General features: G+C 36.3%; 1 protein-coding gene and 1 long non-coding RNA gene across 5 annotated transcripts in view; one reads left to right on the top strand and one right to left on the bottom strand.

Moving 5' to 3' along the window:
• The window catches only part of LOC134530506 (zinc finger protein 608), a 142,288-nt gene that overhangs the window by 82,703 nt on the left and 35,393 nt on the right, over positions 1 to 24,192 (top strand). The gene's annotated exons all lie outside the window — the stretch shown is intronic.
• Positions 7,596 to 18,377, bottom strand: LOC134530507 (uncharacterized). Its single transcript, XR_010074830.1, has 4 exons — positions 16,467 to 18,377; positions 16,200 to 16,340; positions 13,563 to 13,610; positions 7,596 to 10,181 (listed from the first exon to the last, which is right to left on the bottom strand). It is a non-coding gene; the product is annotated as an uncharacterized LOC134530507 (long non-coding RNA).

The raw sequence follows: 24,192 nt of genomic DNA, 5'->3' as shown, positions 1-24,192 counted from the left end.
CGTGTGCTTGGTTGCGGAGATATTCATTTAACATTGTATATTGGACAAGTTCTATTTTTTTTTGTGTATTTACTGTTCGTTTTGCAATTGTCTCGTCGTTGTCAGCTTGTGTTCTTCTGCGCAGTAATTTTTTTCTGAGTAAATTTCTGCCACAGAAATTGTCTGCGTTGTCTAAACATGTAACATGAGCATGCGTTGATATTTGCTTATTCTCCATGCGTGTATTCATCTGAGGTTTTTAAAAGAAACTTCTTTGCTAAGGGGGGAGGGGGGAGGTACAGTTTTCGAGCATTAGGAGACTAGTTAGGTACGTGATAGGGGAACCGGTAGAGCAGGAGAGTGCGTCAGCGGCAACGCCACTCTAAAGGAAAGCACTAGCGATCGATTGGGAAGCCGTAAAAAAAAAGCGGGAGATTAGGTACGTAGCGTAGCATTCCATATGCTAGTTGTAACGGCCGGAAGTGGAGACGACAGGGGGAGAGGTAGAAATAATGACGCAGCAGTGATGCTACGGAATTCTCGTGAGGCCGCTTGTGTTTGTCTACTCCTCAGTTTTCGTAACGGCTAACGATTGACGCTACCATTTTTTTTTGAAGTAGTTACAATGTATTTATTTTTGTGGAAATTAGTTATTGGTTTGTGCAATTAACTTTGTAAGTAACATTATTTTTTTTTTTTATGTGAATAGTGTGATCGAAAATGTAAATAATTTATCAGTATCTCTACCTAACCAGCAAGAAGTTTCACTTGTGTCGCGCGCGGACTCCAGGACGGCAGTTGGGAGTTAATGTCAAATCAGCGCTCCCCCATAAGGCAACGCGCGCGTGTCGCCGCCGGCAGGGGAGCGAAGAGGGTGGGCGGTCGCGTGCAGCGCGGGCGACCGCTAGGCCCCGGGCCGATCAATCACCGCCGACGAGCCCCGGGGGGGGGGGGGGGGGGGGGGGGATTGCGGTCGGCACGCCCGGCTATCGACCCTGCTCTCCCACGATCTGCCGGTATCATGTCCTGTGCCACTGCTTTGGTCTCGTGATGTCGGTAGTACATCGAGTTTTTATTGCGTATCATAACTTTCGAACCCCAACAGGGAAAATTAGTATAAGACAAAAATTTTACTTGTATTCCCTCCCCCTGCCTGGTATCCTAGTATTTATAACCGTAGCATTTTCAGCTAAAAGTTAAATCGTGAAATTTTTTTTTAAATTCGGTGCCTTTCTGACTTGGTGCATGCCAAATAGTTGTGATGTTTTTGTCCGGGTATGAGCGAATATTACAAAAGTTGATTTCAAGTATGCTTTATGAACAAATGCCTTGAGGAAACGTGGTCATATACTCCCTTTTAAATATATTGTGACAAAGTTTTATGTGTGTACCAAAGAGGTCATTTTCTTCAGCCAGCTGATATTAACAAGTCGAGAATGGTGAACTCCTCCTTAAAATGGTAATGGAAACAGCAGCTATTATTAGTCATATGAAATGTGTTTTTTGCTATTTTTTTCCAGAGTTAATCTAAAATAAGCACAAATATAAAAAAAAATTGTAAATTTTTTTCGTGGAACGTGCACCTTTTTAAATTAAGTTTTTATATATTCACTTTACAAGAAAGTATTTACCTTGCAATAACTTCGCTAACTACATATACTTATCGGTATAATCATTAAAAATATATGTGAAACGTTCTTGGACGCTCGCTTGCATTTTGCAGAAGTATTTGTTTTTCTGACAAACCATAATCATGCTCCCTCCCCTCTTCCCCTCCACCTTGGCTTTCTGCATTATGTATCATTTCATGTCGTGAACACATTTAATCTAACCTATTTGTTATTTCACAATCGCCAATAGCTTGTATTAATAAAAGCTTGAACTGGTCAAGTCTATGAACTGAGTTGTTTAGTGACCGATTTTGTTGATAATTATCTTTTAAATGTCGGTGATCTTATTTGTTTGAGACAACTTGGGTTGCTTGCTTGCTATTTAGAATGCTCTTGGTTCTCTTCATATCTCAGACACGATTTCTGTAATAAAGAAAAATAAACGGTATTCATGTGAACGTAATGTTTTTTAGCCTCTAGTTTTATATCGTTTGAAAATATATTCAAATAATAATTGCATTTCTCTGTTATAAAGGCTTAAAATTTTAAATTTGCATCTGATCCTGTTTGGGAGTTACGGTTTTTATTCCTCGAAACGGGATTCGCAGTTATTAAATATAGATTCTTGGAATATATTTAGTTAGAATTTGGTATCCTTGTATTGTATTGTCGAAGTAGGAGTTAGCTATCACCAACTAAAGAAATTCCAAACAGGTCATATTTTATAATATAATACATTTTTACTAAACATTTTTCACAGCTTTAAAGCTTTGTTCTAAGTCAGTTTTAACCTCTTTAATGTATTGATAGGCTTTAAATCATCACACACACTTCAGTTTTTTAACATACTAAAATAATCGATATGAGTAATTTTAATAATTTTTTTAAATATTAAGTTAATAAATGGCTAATAATAATGCGGAAAGTTTGAGCTTTCTCAGTTTTGAAGTATGTGTAGAATGCATTTTTATTATAATCATTAGCAACCACATAGTTTAAATTAGGTCTTTGTCATGTCGCAGATAAAAAAAAATTACTTCGTACTTTTCCAGAAATTGTGCTATTCTTACGTTTTTGTAAAATGTAGTCAAGCTTTTTTTTAATACCTTAAATAAAATATTTTTTAATCATTACCAATCTGTAGCAAGTATATGTCACAAGTTATGATTACGATAGGGGGAAATTGCATGACTTTACGCAGCTCACTGAACTGTATCTGGGTAAAAATGTTATATGGCGAAATCAACTTATTTTACATTTATTATTAACTCCTTGTACGCGTGCTACTATATTGAAATCAAGCAAATGTTTGATGTGCATCGTCAGTGTGATACGCACGCATTTCCGCTGTTCCTCGAGTCGCCTTTCATCCGCACCATACCCGATAATTTAAACGCTCTGCACATCGTAAATTATGTGAATTATGTTTGTTTTTAATTTTGCGGAATGAATTAAAACCTTTTATGTAGCAAATTTATTTCAGGAAAATATAAGTTGATCGATTGTTAAACAATATGTAATGCATATGGAGGTGTTTTAGTTTTTTTTTTAATATCTCGTGTTTATTATAATATCTCGTGCTTTTTCACTTTTCGGATTTTGAAGCTGTCGGCGCGATGATATGCGTGATGTGAACAAACAGCGCACTTGTGGGGAAAGAAATGAAAAAAAAATAAAAAAAATGAAAAAAAGAGGTATCATTTATTGGTGTGCTGATATTTTTCACCGCTAGGAGAATATTTTTTTTTGCCCATTTCACCTTCACATTTTGTGACATAAAATTGTGTTATTACGTCCGACGACCCTCCCGCATACAGTGAGTGATCTCTGTGGTGGGGTGGAAGCGGGGTGTGGGGGCGGGGGAGGCTGCCAGGCGCGGCCGGGAGTTCCACAGCCTCTCTCTCTCGCTTTATCGCTCTTCCTCCCGCACTCTCGTGCAAGTACCTTCTCCGTTCCCCCTCTTCCCCTCTCAACATCCCTCCACCCATCCACCCCTCGGATCGATCCAGGGGCCTCGACTCAGCCGAGCCCACTCCGTGCCGAGGGGTGTACAGTGGCGTAGCCTGGGACTCGTTCAAGCGAACACCCACAATTGTTCATTCTTCGCATTCATATATCTATTACCTCTTTCCTCTAAATCACCTCGCCTCATTTTGTGCAGTGCTAATTCTTTTTCAAGTTGTAAGTTAAGTGAACTAAATTTAACATTTTTAACGTTTTTGGAAAATTAAGTTGTTTAGCCTTACGTAGGACTACACTTGAAATCGTCAATCCTTTTTAGTTTTTTATTTATTTGGCTTTCAGGTAGGCTTGTTGCAGTATTATAATTTTGTACGTTATATAAAAATAAGGGGAAACAGTTCTGATGCCGTTAAAATACACATATATGGTTCTTGAGTTATGAACTATGTATTTGTTAATGTTGCTGAGTTGTTTAAATTGTAAAGTTATATTTGAAAATGTTTAATTTGTAACACGCTACGAGAACAGTGCAGTAAAAGGTGTCAGCAATACATTGTTTTTGAAGCAGTCTTTCCTACGGGCGGGAACGCGGCGGACATGGCTGTGAGTCGGCGGATTTCTTTCCAATCGACGTATTTCACCGTTTCACCTCTCATCCTTCTGAGTGATTGCCATGTTGACGAGATGTAAGGAAACCCATTACTTTTGTCAGCCTTAAAATTGAATATATATATATATATTATTATTATTATTTATATTCAGTGGCCTTACAGAGGCTGCCGTTTTTTATGCCGTTCTGCTAATCTTGTCTGGGCCGCTGAACGGCGAGCAGAACTCCGGGTTTTACAAACCGTTCAAGCTGTATTACATGTATCTGATTACGAATAGCATTTAAAAGCCACCACGCTTGTCTATACTGGTTTCGTCCCCAAGTTTAGTCTAAAACGTGTACTTTTGTACCATGGAAAAAGGCTAAATCGGGTGTTTTCTTAGACTTTATAGTTGTGTACAATTCTACTCACAGTATTATAAATTGTATAGGTATTATTTCACCTGAAACCATAGGGTCTTCCCTTGGAAGTCCCAGAGAGGCGCGTTAGTGACGCGCAGACTGCACACCAGTGCTGTGCCTGGCGCGTAGAGGCTATAAGGCGTGTTATGCACGAGCTAGTGTCGTCCTTAGCGCCCCACGCCTACCAGGGAACATATACACACTGCGCGGAGCTTCAGGAGAAACCACGCTATTTGAAAACTACTCAAGATATCCGAGTGGTGTCTTTACGAAAAAAACAAAAAAAAAAACATTTTAGAATGCGCCGAGGGCGGATGGGATTAGTTTCATTTTCCGTATTTAGTTTTTAAATTGTATTTTTAGGACAGTGAAAAAGACTGAAACGCGTATTTTCATACCACCTCATGAAACTCTAGGTAAAGAGACTAGGTTACGGGTCGTTACCACAACGCCGAAATACCATAACGCCGAATGTCAAAATTGACCACAACGCCGACAGCTAGAAAACTGCTGTGTACCTTAACACCGAAATACCACAATCAAACCTAACCTTAACTAACCTAACCTAACCTAACCTAGCGTAATATAACCTAACCTAACTTAACCTAGCCTATCCTAACCTAGCCTAGCCTAACCTAACATAGTCTAACTTAACCTAGTCTAACTTAACCTAGTCTAACCTAACCTAGTCTAACCTAACCTAACCTTTGTGGCAGTCCTGCAATGACATTTTTCGGCGTTAGTGTATTTCGGCGTTAGTGTATTTCGGCGTTAGTGTATTTCGGCGTTGTGGTAATTCGGCGTTGTGGTAATTCGGCGTTGTGGTACACAGCAGTTTTCTAGCTGTCGGCGGTGTGGTTAATTTGGCATTTCGGCGTTGTGGTGCGTCCCCCTCGGTTACCACCCCAATGTGTTAGTTTTCCCGATGCGCGCCGGTTCAGAGGCGAGACCAGCGAGCACCCACCCCGCTACGAGTGCGTGTGGCGGCGCCGCGCGGGCCCCCAGCCAGCCGGGTAATTGACCGGCCGCCGTCGAGAAAGCGGCGTGGGCGGAGCACCTGATACTTGCCTCAGGCGAGGTCAAGGTTACGGCGGCCGGGTGACGCAACGCTCGCCGGGCTCCTGCCTCAAGTGGATGTGTAGTTTTACCATCGGGTGAGGGGGAGGGGGGGGAACTCCCATTTCATTCAGCACGACCTTCGGCCTCCCTCACTCCCTCCCTCCCTCTCGCCCCCTGTCTCTCTCACTCCCACTCCTTCACATCCTCCCGGGGTCTGCAGGCACTCCGTGCTGTGTCGCTGTGCGCTTCACGGATCCATCTGTATGTAACATGTCTCGCCAGTCCCGTTTTATTCCCGGTTTTTTAAGGCTAAGATCCTGAGTTTCTCGCGAGCTGGCAAAGACACGCGTAGTTATCTTTGTCCTCAACAGAGCGCACTAGTAGTACGGCTGAACGATGTAGCGACGCGCTGAAAAAGGATTGGGGGGGGGGGGGGGGAAGAGGACGCTGTTCTCAGAATTCTTATCTCCCAGCGGGGTGTCATGTTTACGACAGGTCTGGAAGAGGGGGGTGGGGGAAGAGTGTACTCTGCCTCGGCGAGCATTTAGATTTCCAATCCCTTTGCCATTCTGTCCCTTTCCACCACACCCACTCAAGACTACTCGATCCTCAACAAAGCGCAAGGGAATAAATATTACTATTTTTGGTACATTTCAGTTAGAAACCTGTACGTAACCGAGTGCAACCCAAGGTAATTATAATAAATATTAATTTGGTGCACTACACATATACGATATACAAATTGTATGTTTTACTGCGGTGATTATGTGGCCAAAACTGTCAGATTTGGTCTCTTTTGCAAGAACGCTCGTTCACAGCTAACCACTACATTCAAATAAACTGGCCAGTAATGTAGTTTTCCTGCCCCTGTAAAAAAAAATAATAATTTTTAACTGAGTACTACAAAGGTTTTGCGCTTCTACAAAATTATTTTTTTTTTCCACATTTTGTCACAGGTGTGTGCGTATGTGTATTATACAAACAGTTGAACGTTGACCATCTAATAGCATGACTTTATGTTGCAAAACGGTATTATTTGCTATATTGATATCTGATTAGAACTGTATTTTTCTGTGCAACTATATATATATATATATATATATATATATATATATACAGGCGAACTTTTTATACTATCGGATAATTTTTTGTAGCTGAATATCTGTCCTCAAAATATTGCAGGTTATTGCATTAATTTTAGTGTTTTAAATGTATTATGTTTTTATGTATGTATACGTGAGGCTAGAGCTAGAAAAAAGTTTTTGTTTGCTTTTTTAGCTGACCTGTGGCTTTTGATTACACTTTTTTTTTTATATGTGATGTTTAAAAACGTTATTAGTAAATGTCCTGGCATTCGTACTTCTTGTAAAAAATATAATCATATTTTCGAAAATTAAACTATCATTTAGTAATTTGTTATTGCAATATAAATACTTGTGTATGCCAGTCGCGTCTGGCGAAATGAGGAGCTCCTTCACGCTATCCCTACTGGTGACGTCAAGCATCACTGGTAGTTCGTATTTTATGTATGAACTGGAAGTCAAAGAGGCTCGAAATAAACATCAGTTGTAACTAATAATAATAATTTAATTATGAAAGGGCCACATACTCGAAGAATCGCCTTCTCTACGCAATCAAACGTGTTTTAAAATATCTAAGGAGTAGGCTACACGTCATAGGTTGTATAAGAATATTTCGGAGGGAGCTAACCAAGGATATTTTATCGTGCATACAGATAAAGTGATATTTTAAGAGTAGTATTATCCCCCCCCCCCAACACCACCACCAAACTGATGGATTTATTGGCACATCCGTACATAAAAAAAAAACACTGCTCCAGAATCTGCACCTGAATCGTCTTAGTGGGAAAAAGGTGTACATAAATTACGAGATCACTGAGGTTATAAGGAAGGTAATCAACCAGAGTAAGTGATTAGGAGCAAGGAATACTAATGCAATAAATATTCCATTGATATAATTTAATGATAATTTTTACTCACGTTTTAGAAGTTGATATTGCTGAATAGCAAATTTTTCATTTTAAAATATTGTAACAATGAAAAATTGCGAACCAATAAACATTTTTTGCTTAGTATATCATTTTATTATGTCTTAAGACAAATGGAAACTAGATATTATGAGTACGAAATATTTGTAAGTAATAAAAATTTACATAATAAAATACTTACATTCATACAAAATACAAATATTTTTCTTAGATATACAAGTATAACTACATTTCATTTTCGGCCAACGAACAAATAGTTTTGCTTTGGGCCCTGATAATAATACATAATTACATTTTCATTTTTCACCAAAAGTACATGAGGCACAAAAGTCAATAAATCTTAAACACACAATAAAAATATACCCAGATACAAACACCAATACAATAAAATAAAATACAATACAATACAATACTAATTTTAACTGAACATTTTTTGGATATATGCATAATTTTATTAAAATTAATCAGAAAGTAATGCAGTTACATGTTTGCAACCTTACGTACTTCACTTGCCTTTAACGAATCCGGATAAGTTCAATGTTTAGCCAGCCGAAAAGGATGTTTAGATTTTATTTTTAAACGCATGTGAAATTAGTCCTTTTTTTTTTAACACTTCATCGCTGTCACGTGAATTTACGGCAACATACATTATTATTGTACTTTTGTTTTGTAGTAACGATCTGTAGGCTAAATATGTACATGTGTTTGTTGAAACTTCGTTTTAAACATCCATATACATAAATTAATTTTGTCAATTTATTTATAGATACCAGTAAAATACAAAATAAATTATATTTATTTTACGTCCTCTTAAATTATTTAAATGATATATAAAATATGACCAAAAATATTTCAAATGAAGAAGTATTTTCAACTTCAAGTACGCGAGAATTACACAGACTCATTTACTTGCGTATTGCATAGCATACATACTTCACGTCCATTTCTGACAGTCTTGCAAAGTCACTTCCAAAGTATCTACAAGTATATTCTTCAGGCGAATTCGGACACGGCATTATAATCTTACATTATATCTAGAAGACGTGTTCTTACATTTGCTTGGAGTTTTAAATTATTTTTTTGAAATAATAAAGTCAATTTTAAAGTTTAACTCATTGCAGAAACACTTACGCAATATATTTGGTGGTTCTCTGCAAGTGTATTTTGTGTTTTATTATAGTTTGATAATGAAGTTAATATGAATTTATTGCCTTTTTTCTGATATGTGTATACATTAGATGTATATGAATATAAAAATTTATGTAACAGGATGAATCTTAAATGGTTTGAACAGTTATCTATAATGACTGAGTAGGTTTTTTCATTAAAAGCCTTTCTTTTTTACTGTTTAAGTTGGATTTCTTTATAACTCAAAAAAATTATCACGTAACTAAAAAAATGAATAAAAGAGCAAACTTCTGTTCGTATGTAGGTGTTAATTTTGCTACCGTTTAAATCATGAAAATAAAGTAATACAATTTGTTCTCTAGATAATTAGATTTAGAAGTAAGGCTACATATTTTAGTCATTACCATGGTACGACTTCCGGAAAAGTTTTACATTTATATATTTTTTTTACAGAAGGTACCGGAGCTTGCAGGTTGCGCAGAAAGGAATTGTATTGTTTGTGAGAGTTCTCTGTTCGCAGTAACACCTATGATATATGTTTGATGTTCTGTTTACAACTCATCGTTAAAACTAAATTTTACAGACTGATTATTATCCTTTTATTTAAAATCTAAGTTATTTACAGTGTTTAAAATATGCTTTCTTGCGTTTCGTTTTGTTTGTATGATATTTGAGTCACCCGCAAAGATAATGAGATAGATATTTTATACTGCTTCTTTCGCAGTTTTTTTAATTTTAGTCTTGACAATGGGGAAGCAATTATACAGGCTGTGCTAAATAGATAAATTATGCTTTATGTCATTGAGATCAAACTCTTCTATTTTTGTGCATTTTATAGTATTCCTAGTTTAGTTAATTTATCCAACAATATATTTATACAATCAAGGCCTTAGATGCTTTATAAAAAAAACTCAACTGATTCATAATCAGTTGCCGTGTATAGATTTATTTTGTAGATAATAAGCAGTATGGGTTTTAGTGCTTAGAGTTGATGTAAAACCATGTATTAAATTTGAAAGTATTTTGTACTTTTCATACTTAAAATTATCATACAATGTTCAAATATTTTTCGATATAATTAAGGACACCTGTATTTCGTGAATACATCTCGTGTCAGGCTATTTCACACATAACTGTAGCTTTTTTTTCTTAGAGGTTTGGCGAATTGCGGGCGTGCAGCAGTACGGTAACTACGTCCTCATTGGCCCCGTCAAGTGCGGGAAAACAGCCTTCACCGACCACAGCCAATAATTACAAGAAAAATCTACAGTGTTTTGTTAAATACCTTGACACGAAATGTATTAGCGAAATACAGGTGTCCCTAAATATAAGACGTAATTGCTCTCGGACGATAATTTTCTTTACTGGTATTATCACCTTTCTTATGCAGGAGAATAGTTTTTGTAGTCTTGTGATTCCCATTCTGAAATAATTCCAATAATGGAATATGTGTTTATTATAATAAATGGAGAAGTGTATATAATATTAGCAAATGGCTCATTAAAAATATGAAAAGAAATAATCATAAATTACAAATCATTCTACTGCACATAAATCACAGATTTTAAAAAGCAAAAATTACTATAACATTCAAAATATTACAGAGCGTGCAATGTAGAAAACACGGACGCATGTTGTTGTCTAAATGCAATAAATAAAATACAAGTCTGCGGCTTTAAAAACAAAAGAAATAAAATGTTTCATAAATATTCAACGCTTGTAAGGGTACAACTATTACACTGATATGACATAGTTTTTCTAGTAAGTACATCATACAAATTCCTAACCAGGCACACACAAATATATAATTTGTGTTACACTTCAATAAATTTGGCCATGATTTAGACCTAATAAATAAAGAATGCAAACAAGCTAAACTCTACAGAGTATCGTCGAATAAAATCTGGGCCAAAAGTAAATCAATATTTTAGTGCTCAATACAATTCGAAGGAAATGGAAGATATTTTGTAGTATTATAAATGATAATACAAGGATTGCTGATTTGGTTTTGTATTAATTTTGAGCGTAAAACCACCCCGAAAATATTGAATAAATTTTTCAGTTAAGCTGCATATAAACTGAACTGGTTTGCTAGCTGTCTTGCTATCGTAAACATGACTGTGAGTCTGATTGGCCATGTTGGTGATATGCACGATTTTCAAGGCTGTCTCCCGATATTATATATGTGTTTTATTTTTATACAAAATGAAGCACGAATATGTTATATATTTCTTGTATGAGATACTAGTTGCAAAGACGTTACAGTTTGATTTTATGGGTAGTGAATCAGTGGTATAAAATAACTTCATTTATTTTTTCCCGATAACATCTTTTTGACATTAGTATAATATAATCACTCGCCAACCAGAGAACCTTATTTTTTGTAGTCATGAAAAAAAAATGTTTGTATTCAATATCAGCTAATAACTTACTATTGCTTATGTCATCAAATACATTTACAGTACTGTTCAATTTGTACAAGCATGAGAAGTAAACAATAATTAGAATTTTTTTATCAGATATAAAGCATCACTGTATCAAATTAAAAAAAAGAGTTCTCGTCAGCCACACAATTTCTGTCTCTCAAAATTCACACATCTGAAATTTTGCGTTTCTTTGAACGATTTTTTTGTGCCTGTATAATATATTCTGGCTCACGAATCGGTTGTCCCCTGGGACGACATGGATCAGCAAGCTCTGGCAACAAGCAGTTGTTAAAAAATCGCAACAATTTTGACTCCATTTTCTCAAGCCAGAAACAATCATCTCTCACAATTCTTTCTATTGAAATGCCTTTCGTTGTCCAAACGACAAAATCACACCACTTTCTTCGTGTATGTGTAATTGCCCTTGCACTTGATAGTAGTAATTGTGAGAGCGATTCAAGCAAAGCTCGCCGTCGACAACTCTGCAAAAGAACGTTTTCAGCTGCATTGCTGCATCTAAAGGGTTAAGTTCCCTTGCAGAGTATGGACATTTCACCTCCACCAAACCATCTTCATCAACTAAACCATCAGGAGAAGCTGCAAGAAAGCAATGCTGAAGGTCAACGAAGAGACCACATTGTTTAACAGTATGGCCTGTTTGTTCTTCGTATAAAGCGACAGCTATGCGCTCGTTTGCTAGACCATGTATTGTGGCAGCATTCTCCAATACACGACTGTACACAATCGCTTCCACTGTCACTTTACACGAAGTATTTTCCCTCATTTTACAGACACGTCCGAAAAAGGAAGCAGTGACTCGTTTTCTCCGCTCCTTCATCCACAACTGACTGCTTCCTTGATCTCGTGTCTGCACCTCCAGATCATTCCTTTCTTGCACTGTTAGCTCTATGCTTCTCATCACAGACTCAGTCAGAATTTCTAGTTCAAGACCAGAAGCTGGAGGCTGAGTTGCATGAGGACCATAGCTCTTATCACCCTGTGGTTTAAATGATTCCGATTTCCGTGGTACATGCGGATTCATATCCAACCTTCGCCTACAGTTCACCTGCTGTTTCTGTCTTTTTGCCATTAATCGCTTCACAGTCACTCCAGGGCTGTGACCTGTGATCGCCTTCATAGTTTGTCCATGCCATTTGTAGCGAAGTTGGAAAGACAAACCAGCAGCAGTAGCCCTACGGCTGTAAGACCCCTGCTGTGAACGGTTTATCTGCTTACCGCCAGCCATCCTTGCAACTAATGACATGTACATTTCTGCTTGGTTGGTTGTGAGATCCATTACAAGTGCTTGTGACTTTGCTCTCACTCGGTCAAAAGCTTGTTTGATTCCCACAATCAATTCACGAGGCAATGCGTCATAACTGCAGGGATTTGCTGTTTTACCAGCTCTCTCACACACATCTAAATTGCATAACTTATGGTCTCCAAACACATGGTTGGGCACATTTAGAAGTGTTGATTGAAGTAGCATAGCATCACCCCCACAGTTGCTGATACAACCTCTTGCACAGCGACAGAGGGCTTTGATTTTCGACTGGCTGAGATGCCGCATATGGATGCCCTTGGCTATGGCATAAAGATTCTTTTTGAGATTCTTCACGACATGGTTAGCACATTCAATCTTTTCAACATCTCTTCCGTACGAAACATTTGCAACTATGGCTGCATGCACACTTGAATCCCCATCACCAACAAACTTCTTAAATTGAAGTTTGTACTTGGCTTCACAGAACCGGAAACCTTCCACTATAATGTCTGCCTCCATTGCAGTGGAAGAATCAGTCCAGTTCCGGAAACACAGGTGAGGCGTGGGTTCCTTTTCCATCCGTTCGCTCCGAATGCATGCGGTACAATATTTGTCTCTCACACCAAGGAATAACAATTTCTTAGTGTAGAAGCCAATTATTATAGCACATCCAGACTTAGCAGAATACCTATGACCATAGGATCTTTGGCTCCAACCTCCATCCAAAATTCCTATGGTCCAAGCATATTCCTCATTTCCAACCATACAGATGCGTCCATCATCTTTCGCCATAGAGAACTCTTCCAGTGCAGCATCTTCCATTTCCTTCTGCAACATTGCCTTCCAGTGCTCTCCGATTCTGTTCTCGTGATAAGAAAAGCAACCCGGGCTCATAGGATGCATATCAATTAGTGACAATAGTTCATACAATGGTCCGTAGCCTAGACCAACCGAAATTGCGCCCCAAACAATCTTATCGTTGATATCTAAGTTGGTATCGATTTTGCATTTTCTTTTTCTTCCCACTGGAAGGCATTCCACAGGCTCAGATTTGAACTGCTGCTCTTGATTGCAGTGAGTGCACTTAAATTTAAAATTTGTCAGCAGACCGTACCTGTTGACACTTTCCAGAAAATATGTTCCTGAAGATGAAATGGGACACCTGTAAAACCAACATAATAATAATTTCTGGTAACATCTCCCAAAAACATTTGTTACCCGTTTGGCTTTCACACAATAAACAAGACAATTTTTTACTAGCATCGGCAATTTAGCTATAACTATTGCTATACATTGGTACTCAAGCTGTTAGGTTGTGATTTTATTAATTTCATACAACTGCTCTAACAGCATAATATTGCATACATCCAAACTACTGTCGTTAAAATCGAACATAAATAGCTTGCAGTGAATCCTGAAAGATCTGCCCGACTCTTTGTGATAAAAGATTATTCTATATATACGTAAATGTACGTTGAAGTGCACTGAGGTAAGGTGGTCAAGTTATCAGTACGGGTGTTACCTCGTTTCACCATACACAATAATCTTAGCAGCTCCTGAGCTCTGTCGAGTGACATGTGAACAGAATAAAATGAAAGAGATAAACTTACATGCCAGTAGGTTCGCTAATTTTTGAATATGAACAGAAGCTTCTTTATCTTTGTACTTATCAATATAATAACATGCACACCACTACAGTTTTCCCAAACTGTTGATGTGCATGTCACAATTAAATAAAAAAATAATTGTGACATGGCTCGAACAGATATACATTTTACATGCTTAAAAATTATGCTATTTTAATGTAAGTCTGAAATGTTGTTCAAGAAAAGGATACAATTTTCATTTGCATTTCACTGTGCTGCAAGAAGCCATATGGCCATGGCCACATTTATTCGCGCATTTGCCCTCTTACACATCATGGTATAGTAAAACACTATTTCGATCGTCATCGTCTTCACCTCCAAAAAATTAATAATAAAAAATTAATAAAAAATAAATTGGATATTTACGTTGAGGTATTAAAATGTTAATTAGGTACTCGTAGAACAGATAGGTACTATCGCCATATCGGCAGACACGTTGGCACGTCCAACTGTCGTAAGCCAAGCGTGCAAATGTTATGATGCTATCTTCTTATAAGTAACAAGAATATGCACAATTAGAATATTACGTTTTTAAATTATTAAAAAATATATTTATCTTGTTCCTTTTACTATGTTTCTTAAAAAATTTCTGCAACAACGTTCTTCCAAAAGAAGGTATACACCGATTTTAAAGGTGCGTGCCTACTTTTTAATTTTATTTTTTTAGTAATTAGAAAATAAAAATTGGTACTTTTCCCACTTTCATCATTGAGGCTGCGACCCAAATTTAAAGTTTCCAGCCCTTTTGACAGTGGGTTGGAATTTGTATAGGCCATTGTGTGAGCGAGTGAATTACTTTTTGCATATTCGAGCAATTCTAAATTTAGGCCCTAAGTTTAATTATAACAATTTCACGTCAGCCAGAAAGCTCAAAGGCTGGTAAAACAATAGAATTTTATTTCATATAATTCTGTATCAATTTCATCTAAGTATTACACACCCATTTAAACACAATTTCTATACATAATAATTTTACTTCAGCAAGGTCTTCGGTTTCTTGTAACAAATAAAATTACCTAAAAAAAATAACTGGACATACTTAAACAAAGTTTTTAAATTGTAACATTTGCCAAAGAATTTAAATAAATCTAACTGCAAATGTAAGAACACAGTATAAAGGTCTTTAAAATTGTATTTTGGAAAATTACCTCAATGTTTATTTGCTAAAACTCCTCATTTCACTTGTTGTGTGTGCGCGCACGTGGAACTTATGTTTCTATGATCATTTATAGTTGCAAATAATGTAGCGGAAGTTAAATTGAAAAATATATAATTCTTTCTGGCCAATATTTGTTTACAAACAAAATTTTACAGACCCCAAAAGCAAAAAAAAAAAAAAAAAAGAATCGCCACTGCCTTGTAATTGTGTTTCTAACGAACTTGTATAACTAACGAAAATGTGTAACTGCTAGGGGTTAGTGATACAATAAATGCTTGGGTAGTGAAAAATCCATTGTTGAACGACAGCATCGAGAGATTGGCCCTTATTTTTGTATCGTTATATACATAACTAAATAATTACGGGAGGAAGTGGCCGTAGGCGGCTGGTCCGCTCGGCGCGCAGGGGGGTTCCTTTGCGCGGCTGCCAAAAGTATGAAATTAAAAGAAAAACATAATATTGTTCGTACTGCAATTCAACTTTGCATTGCTTAGTGTAAAACTATACGATAAAAATGGAACCCTGTAATTTTTTAGCATAGTAATTATTTTTTTTGTTTGTTGGGGCAAAAGTCCATCTTTCCCCGATGAAAATTTTATATGGTGTGCAATTTTTTTTCCACTATAGTGTTTAACCTCTTATCGAATAAAGGCTTACTACGTTAGTAAGTAGCTCCACCACAGTTCACTCGATATATGCGTTAGCTGTGATTACATTGGCTATTTATCTCTCGTCAATATGGCTCAAATATATTTTCCTTTTATTTTCAACATTTATTAATTTAAATCGGTATTGTTACATATCTATCCTATTTACTTACTAACTAATGAAGTCAATAAGTTTGTAGAAGAATTTTCAACCTTCCAGCCGGTTAAACGTTCAGAAGGCGGTAAACAGTAGTGGAAAAAAATCTAAATAACTCAATTTTACATAAAACAATTTTTACCTGTGTCTCTCCAGAAGACGGCATTGCACCATGAAGTGACGAACGTCAACCATCATTCGACCCTCTAACATACTGAGTCCCGGATCTGTCTGTGGCAATGGAGGCTCGTAAACCACTATCAGCGGAGGAAGGTCATCATTCCTAGAAGAGTTATTCCCTTTTAAGAAACATAGCCCATACAATAATTTTTATTCATATGAGTATTATCACATGAATTCTAAATTTACCTGTCATATCACAAACAAGATATGTAAGTGTAAAGCTTACCCTTGATAGTCATCGGACAGAGTATGTGTACTGTCATCAGTGTTGCGTGATGTACACGCCGCCACTGAAGACGCCATGGTGGTTACATCTGGCACTGTGGGGACCGAACTTTCACCGCCTGGGCTCTCTGGCAAGGTTGGTGTTGCAGGACCATCACCAGCAGGCAGAGGGTTCTGTGTCAACCCCAGCTTCTTCTTTTTTCTCGCTAATGTTGCAAGCCTAAGTGAAATAATATAATTCATTAGAGTAGTTAAAGAATTTTAATTTGCCTTTGCTTTAATATTCATTAAGTTTGCTAGTTTAAGATTTATTAAAAATTTATTTAAAGGAAACTATTTAATTAAAAATAGCCTGTCCCCCCCCCCTTCTTTTTTTTTGTGATTCATCTGCTGTTTGCCTAGATTTAGTCCATTAATCATTAATCTCTCTGTTGTCTATTTTCATCTGTAATATTTTTTAAAATATTTCTGAGTTAAGTGGTTTTTGTTTGTTGATTTTACTCTCGAATTGTTTAAGGTTTTTTCTGGGTGCACTTATAGCAATTTTTGCGGAAATTTTGATTTATTTACTACACATTATAGCATAAGTTTCGACCAATAGGTGGCACGGTAAAATGTCTAACATGTTTTTTATGTGATTAATTACGCATTTGTATTTAAAAATGCTTAAACTGTCTTTGGAATTTTGAATTCTATTCTGAACCACCTTTAGCATGTTACTGAATTTTACGTAACTATAAAAGATGTTGTCAATAACTTAATATGTTGCTCAGAATTCATATAGTATTACATTTGGCAAATTTTAAACCTGTAGATGCTCTTTAATAGTACTTAATTTTTTTTCATTATTTTTGCAAACAGTAGTTGTACCTTCGGAAATAAAAAGTAAATATTACAAAACTAAACTTGAAAAATATTTATCTACTGTATTAATCTTTATGCTACAAAACGAAATTTCGTTTGTGTGTGGGTACATTTTCACATTTGTAGTGTTACGTAACTGTTTACATACACGGATATCATCGTGATTATGGTTAAATATTTTTTTTATAAAATTAGTCAAGATTTAATTTAATAATGGGCCATTTCAGCGAAAAACTTGTAATGAAATGTTGGTATTCTGTAAGACAATGAGTTGAAGGATTGCTGGAATCAGAAGAAAAAAACAGTATGTGACGAAATTGTTTGTTTGTTTTTTTCGAAAGAGGAAGTATCTAAAATAAACTTAATCTCATAACGTGCCAGAGACGATTAAATGTTATGTTTTTGTGCACGTAAACTGTCAACAGAAAATAAAATTTTTCTAAATGGCCTGCTTGTTTTTAGTGCATTATATACTGTATTTTATATACGCATTTGTTATAGGAATATACTATAAACTTTGACTTAATGGAACGATGTACGACATGTAATATGATTTGTCTTGTCATTTAGGTTGTATTTCCCAGGTTAGAACGAACAGTTACAACTCAAATGGAATTTTTAAGTAAGTACTTAAGTTTAAAAATTCATAATATGTTTGTGCCGCGTAGAATGCATGAAAACCATCGATAACTATATAATAATTGCCGCGGACTAATACGTATGCACTCATTTATACAAATTTGATTTCCTAGTCTAAACTCCCCCGTATCAAATACAGTCCTGCTACGATATTTGTTTTGTTTGCATTCATTTTGTTTTAGCACACCAATGTTTTTTTATGGCATATAAAACGTGCATTTTGTATCTAATTCTTATTCCTTACATTACTTTCTTTAGAAAATTTCAAATACGTAAGGAAAAATCATTAAAAAAAATATAGAATTTTCAACGTACCAGCGCAGCGGTGCGACTTCCTGAAAGATTTTATGTAGTTTTACGTTTCATAGTCCAAGAAACCCATAACCATCATCAGTTCTAAAGTTATATGTATATGTATGTATATATATATATATATATATATATATATATATATATATATATATCACAATTTTATGAACACGATAACTGCCGTAATTTTTCGCACATCAATTCCAAACTGATACATAAAATCAAGTAATGGAAAATCTCGATCGAGTTCGTCAATGGACAAAATCAGTCCATAGGGGTAGAAATGGGTAAGGTTTTTTTTAACAGAAAAATCGCAACAACTTCCATAATATGATGCATATCGCATCCGTGTGAACATAAAGCTTAAAGGAAAAAATAGGAAGAACTTTTGTCTGAATAAGTTTTTGATACGACCAACCATAACTGCAAGGGGTGTAAAAATTAAAGTGTTTCGGACCAAAAAAATCGTAACTCTCTTATTATGCATACTATCGAATCCGTTATAATTCTTCAAAAACCTTGTAATTTTTTAACTAAATCTTTTGTCGGAAACAATTTTTGATTATACGAACCATTTTTGCAGGGGTTAAACAGGAATTGACAAAAAAAAAATCATTGCAGTAGGCACACCATCGAATATGTTCTAACTGTTTGTAAATCTTATAAACGTTATCAAAAAATTTTGTCTGAAACAATTTTAGATACACCCAATCATTGCAGAGTTATCCTTAATTTTCGCTATAGCAAAAAACTATGGGGAAATATTGAATAAACACAATCTCTTTCATTGCTATATCAATTTGTTATTTAATTTGAGGTGTTGCAGTTACTAGGAAACATGTATCACATTAAAAGAATATTCATATTTTTAAATTTTTATATAACCAAGCATCACTGCAATGGGTGAAATAACAAAAAAAAATAATTGTTTGAGTAACTACGCTATATAATATATACGTCTTAATTTTTTATAAAAATTCGAAATACTATCTCAAACCTTTATCAAATAAATAAATACTACAAAATATACGGGCGAAAGGGATTTTTAATATAATGCCATTGATTTTAACACCAACACAGTATGTACAAGAAAAGGGTAATGTAATTATTTAAAAAAAAAAATTACCGCTAGTTATAAATTAATAAATTCTTTAAACTCTAAACCAATAAAACGGCTAATAATATAAATATATATAACATAAATATATACATATGAATGGACTGGAATTACTTTTCCGGGGAAAAAAAAATACAATATGTGATTACAATGTAGAACAAGTACATAAAAATACTTACTCAAGTTGGCGTCGATGGGCTTCTTTCCATTTCCTGCTGTGCTTCATTTTAAATACACGTCCACTTACTATTGCTGATACTAGTGTTGTGTTTTGACCGTTTCGAAGCGATAATATTCCCGCCTGAACTCCTGCGATATTCGAGGCATCTAGTGAGTAAACTCGGAACTAACCGGAGCTCTAGCGGCAAACTGTTGAACTCGTTCCTTTCATCAGCGGCAAGTGACAGTTAAATCACAATATTTTGTACTCAGATTATTTAAATTCTGTACGTTGTATTAAAAAAATTAAACCGAAGAATTGTTCATTGTACCTCCTTTAAGTTGTGTGCAAAGTAACAGCCGTGTACCGTTTAAATATATACCTAATATTTAGTTTTGAAAATTTCTAAATTAAAATTAAATAAGAAAGAATTTTTTGAGAAAATTTTCATCATCATATTTACAAAATTCAAAGTTTTATTTACAATTCTACTGTTTATTAATTTTTTTATCTACTACGATATTCATGGGAGAAATAATTTTCTTGGAGGCTGCAAAACTAAGGATCTTAGCCTTAAAGAGATGGTTTGGAAAATATGTTCACCGCATGCACCATGTAAGCCGACAATAGTGTGCCTGCTTTTACGTCACGATAAATACCGCTACGTAGGCGTGGATGTAGTTGCGGTATCTGTAACTGCCCATCGAAGTCGCTAGCAAGTTATAAAAATGAAGTTCTTGGTCAGTATTTTTTTTTTGCAATCTTAATCTCGAGAGTCATTTGTTTTGTTTTCTGCGTGAACTCAAATGCTCCCTGATAAACCCAGAGTGGACTTTCGTACACGCCCGACTTGCTGTCAGGCTGTGCGCAGCTTCGAAGTTACTCATAACGATGTAAGGAGTTGTGAGGTCGTAGTTCTTTGATATTATGCCTTTACTGCATATTTATCGAAGCTTTTTATTTGAAGCTTTATTGCATATCATCCGGTAGACTATGAAGTCATTTAACTATTCGGCTTCATTTGTCACTTTGCTTAAAACACACTTTGCACAATAGGCAGTAACTGTTAAACCGAACCATGAAACTTTTCTTTTAAAATACTCATATACAGTTTTTAACATTTAATGGCTAGATTTATTACAGTTGAATTTATTAATAAAAGAAATATAGGTACGGTATGTGGCCTTTGATAGGTCTACTTATAAGCAATAAGCAGACTAGTATTTTATTTAAAGGTGCATTTGTGGGAAATATATATCCGGGTATTGACAGTAATGATAGCTGCAGGGTGTTAATAACGAGTTCATGCTCGACACACCTTCGTATGATAAATGTATTTAATTTACAACTACAACATGCGCTATGGGTGGGGCTAATACTTGGTGCGATTATTATTATAACTATCTTGTTTTTAACGGCCGTGAAAAAAAAAGCTCCCAGAAATTTAATTTTGAATAATGGTTTACAATTTGTGCTAATGAAAAAGCTAACATAATTTGAAAACATTATCTGTGGCAATAGCAAAGTTGAACTTGATATAAAGACCTCGTCTTGGTTGGCGTGTGTTTGTGTGATTACGAATTTACATTTGTGCTATATTCACTGGGGTTTCAAATAAAATCACAGTTACATATTCCACATACATTCCAATACAACGGGCACAACGCGGTGACAAAAAGTGCGCGTTTTCGGTATCGTAACAAGCACGCATAGACAGTGTTTGCAGACAAATATTGCTTTTATAGCTTCTTTGTATGTTCCTGTTGTGATAAGGCATAAATTATAACGTTTTTAGAATGAAATTTTGCAATAAATAAAAACACATAGAACCGCTCATAGTTACTTATTATATCAATGTTACGCTGAATTACACCTAATCGTAAAAATCAAATAAGTTTAAAATACTTACTTTAGTGCATTCTCCGTTTCTGGTTCAATGCTGTACATTTCTCCTTTAGTGGCAAACCTACTGTGGAACCCGTATTTATGAAATATACGTTTTGTCGGGAGCTTTTATTTTTGGGCTAGGCCTTCCTTCTCACGGTTATAATTCCTGTTCGCAAATGTGTAAAGAGTTATACAAATTTGATGATTCAGATATGAGAAGTGCACCCAAACTTGTGATACAAGGGGTGGAGAAGGTTAATACTATAAGCAATTTGATCAGGTTCAACAATTGAGCACTCAGATATTGCTTCGAGCTGCCAGTGGGAAAGACAGGCTACTCCAGGACTAGGTAGGCATCGTGGCCATGCCTTGTGGAATAGTTCAGACAAGCTTGCTTACTAAAGCTTTCTAATTTGAGGAAGGCATCAGCTGTAGTTGACTAATTTGTGATACAGTGTAAGCAAGAACTTAATAAGGCACGAGTTAATTCATCTAGCCAGAACCATGTCAGTTGCCTTATTGGTCATTGGTGAAAATAATTGAATTGCAAAGCTGTAAAATTGTGAGGACCAATGAGAATGATGATCTAGGCCTACACATGGAGTTATTTTCATCAGTTGAATAATTGTATAGGAATTAATTCTAATAAACGACACTTGGTTGATACAACAGTTATTTCGGGAAATCGTCAATCGCGGTGCTTAGCAGGCGTCACGATGTTCGTTTGCTGTTGAACCACGCAGTCCAAAGGTCGGTTGATAGAAGCAGTTTGACCGCTGCCATGGACCTAATTTCCAAGCGAACGGCACACGGTCAGAAAACTAAAAGCGGAGACTGTTATAATTGACGTCTTGCCTCAGTTAGGAAACCTGTTGACTGTTCTTTCCTTTCCCTGACAGATCCATGATTCAGATTCTCGGCAAAGGGAAAGCCTAGGCAGTGATCAGTTTCGACGTTTGTTTGACTGAATTACGTCGGAGGCATTAGTTTAGTCCTGAAATACGTACTGTTGAAAGGCTTTTAACGTCTTGTCCACATGGAAGTCAATTAGTCACGGGGTGGGAGGTGGAACGACGAAAAAGCAACTTTGCTGGAATAAATGTTCGAGAACCCGAGTTCTCTCTGCCGAGAAACAAACCTGATAACCTGTGGCGGGATGCCAGACTCTTGGCAACTCAACCATACCGCGCCGTAGTTTATTATTCACCTGTAGCTGTGTCTGCCACGGCGTTGTGACGTCGCGATTATCCTCCTGACAAGCTTTAACCACTGCGCTGTTCCTCGTGTTGCACGCCCGCGGTTCGCCTGACATTGGGCCCAAAGAAGAAATTAAAAAGTTATTAAATAAGGCTATTTGATGTTACTGATGATAAAGATACCTACTTATGAGAAGAAAGTCGGCGTATACGTGACTGGAGGGGGGGGGGGGGGGATGTTTGTGGCCGAACTGGTAATGGCGCTTGACTGCAGTAAACAGTCGGTCGACAGTACTCATTATTTTTCAGTCATGACAATATTTTTCCTCACTTCAAGTTAAACATGTCATTCACAGTTAATCTGTAGATAAAATATTTTCTACCTACTATCTGAAGAGCTGCGTGTTTACAATTTACTTCAAGAATTTTAGTGGAGTTATTGAAACTCTTAACAATATTCTTGCAGAAGAATATAGTGTGGAAAAAAAAAAAACTGATAGACTTCTACTACAACAGTACCAAGAGTGCTATACACCTATCCCTCACTTAGCATGACTAATTTGTTCCTAAAAATGCTCGCGTTATTCGAAATCGCGTATTCTGAAGCATTAGTTTCCATAAATAGCAATGCTAATTTATTTCATGTGTTCCAAAATTGTGTAGGAAAATATACTTTACGTAATATAAATGCGTTGAATAACACTCAACTATAAATATTTCACAATAATTTATTTTTATATGCCTCCCATCGCACTTTGTATGACAAATACGACACCACGTAACGGTAGATACTTTGTTATGTTCTTTATCGTCAGTCGGTTGGCTGACTTGCCCGCCCGGGCGTGACCTTCAACTCACGTCGCGTACCTTTGCAAACCATCATTTACTGACAGTGAAACCGATATTACTGTCCGGATAATTTTTCAAAAATTAAAGTGCTTATTCGCGTATCACCACCTGGTTCACACTAATCCTGTCAGGCCAAAGATTTTTTTTTTTTTTTTCATTGCAACATTCATTTAACAACCTTTTCCACGCGAATCATCTGTTCATTTCTGTTCCGGTATCTAATGTGAATGTCAAATATATTCCTGCTAGTACAACCAACAGCATCAGATTTATATAAACTTTTGGTAAGATTCCTTATTTCGTACGATTGTGCGCACACTTGACTTGCTTAAAACTAAAAGTGCGACCAACATAAGCTTGGCCTTCATGATAATCTGCGCGTCGTAATACTTCTAGTTTTGTCTCAAATACTTGAATAGCATTATGAGTGATCAAGCACGTACAGTTACAGGCAGTTACGTTGCTTTTGTTTGAGTGAATTCCCTGCCACTGGCTAGACTGAGTTCACGGCCCGGTTTGTGGCCAGACGACAACGGTACGGCACGGCGGCATACGCGCGGACGTAAAAACATTTGGTCCTTTACACTCCACAGCCGAAATTTAAATTGCCGTAGCTGATGTTTGTACAACAGTTGATAGCGTAGACAGACCTGCGCGCGCATCTCTTCCCCCCTTGTTTGGCTAACTGTATCTCACGGCACATCTG

The sequence above is a fragment of the Bacillus rossius genome, chromosome 3, assembly GCF_032445375.1.
Source record: "Bacillus rossius redtenbacheri isolate Brsri chromosome 3, Brsri_v3, whole genome shotgun sequence".
NCBI classification, from domain to species: domain Eukaryota; kingdom Metazoa; phylum Arthropoda; class Insecta; order Phasmatodea; family Bacillidae; genus Bacillus; species Bacillus rossius.
Note: the sequence above shows the minus strand (reverse complement) of the source record. Positions and strands in the feature narration are given on the sequence as shown.